This window comes from Lactuca virosa, chromosome 3, assembly GCF_052849685.1.
Source record: "Lactuca virosa cultivar CGN04683 chromosome 3, Lactuca_virosa_CGN04683_v6, whole genome shotgun sequence".
Taxonomy (NCBI): domain Eukaryota; kingdom Viridiplantae; phylum Streptophyta; class Magnoliopsida; order Asterales; family Asteraceae; genus Lactuca; species Lactuca virosa.
The window spans coordinates 180,923,840-180,925,178 of NC_136428.1; the positions used below are offsets into that span (position 1 = coordinate 180,923,840).

Sequence of the window (1,339 nt, forward strand, 5' to 3'; positions counted from 1 at the left end):
TTTAACAAGTTACAACGGAGGTACGTAGCAGATTATAAGACATACACATTATTAACAGAGGTTGTTAATGTTTTTTTTGAATAAAACTTATTATCGACTAAAATTGTTGACAAATTAATAATTCTTTTAGGAGTTTTAATCAAATATGCCTAACTGGGCCTAGTTAAATCGGATATTTAAAAACTGGGCTGGGCCTAAAAAGGAACTAGATATCTATTGTCGTAAATCTATCAAAATACAAGGGCATAACAGTCATTTACTCCAAACCCTAAATCCCCTTCTCTTCAATACCAAAAGGAACCATAAATTTCTTCTCTTCAATCGCCGTTCAATCTCTTCTTCCCCAAAACCCTAACGCCGTATCAGAAGCAGAGAACAATGAAGTACAACCCACGCGTCAGCAGCTCCCGCCGCAAATGCCGTAAGGCTCACTTCTCTGCTCCTTCGAGCGTCCGCCGTGTGCTAATGAGCGCACCACTCTCCACCGACCTCCGATCCAAGTACAACGCCCGATCAATCCCCGTCAGGAAAGACGACGAGGTCCAGGTCGTTAGGGGCACCTACAAGGGCCGCGAAGGTAAGGTGGTTCAGGTCTACCGTCGGAAGTGGGTCATCCACATCGAGAGGATTACTCGTGAGAAGGTTAATGGGCAAACTGTTAACGTCGGGATTAACCCATCGAAGGTCGTTGTCACTAAGCTGAAGCTTGATAAGGATAGGAAGTCGTTGCTTGATCGTAAGGCGAAGGGTCGTGCTGCTGATAAATCGAAAGGGAAGTTTACTGTTGATGATGTTGCTGCAGGTGAATCTCTCCAGGAAATCGATTAGGTTATGTTTTCTTCTTTGTTAGCTTATGAAATTCCCCTTTTTGATATGTTGTTTTGATATGAGAACTATTTCTGCGAGTTACTGTTATGCATTTTGCGAATTAAACAGTTTGTTGCTTAGATTTCTGGTTTTTATGAATTTGATATTGTTTTGTGGTTACCTGTTGAGTACATTCATGGGGTATTTGAATCAGTAATCAGTTAGTAGTGGTTAGTGAACAGATTGTTGTTCATTCCATGCTGCAAACTCATCTTCTTGATTGTTTGGGATAAGAACATGCTGCTGTTCTTGAGTAATTGAAAGATGATTCTTTGATATATAATATAACCTTTTGATTGCTTGTTGAATCACTTTTTTTGAATATGTTATTGATGTAAAACCATATGTGGTTAGTATTTAGTTTTCCTATCTTTGTTGAAGATTATGTTTGAGCATTAACAATGTTAAAAAATTGGGTTGTCTTTTTGACTTAATGTGCTTAATGGGTTAAGCACTTATATTTGATAGTTGT

At 38.8% G+C, this 1,339-nt stretch overlaps 1 pseudogene across 1 annotated transcript; it reads left to right on the top strand.

Annotated features, from left to right (window-relative positions):
- Positions 1 to 303: 303 nt before the first annotated feature.
- Positions 304 to 987, top strand: LOC145166854 (large ribosomal subunit protein uL24z pseudogene; annotated as a pseudogene). Its single transcript, XR_013740750.1, has one exon. The product of XR_013740750.1 is annotated as a large ribosomal subunit protein uL24z pseudogene (transcript).
- Positions 988 to 1,339: the final 352 nt, after the last annotated feature.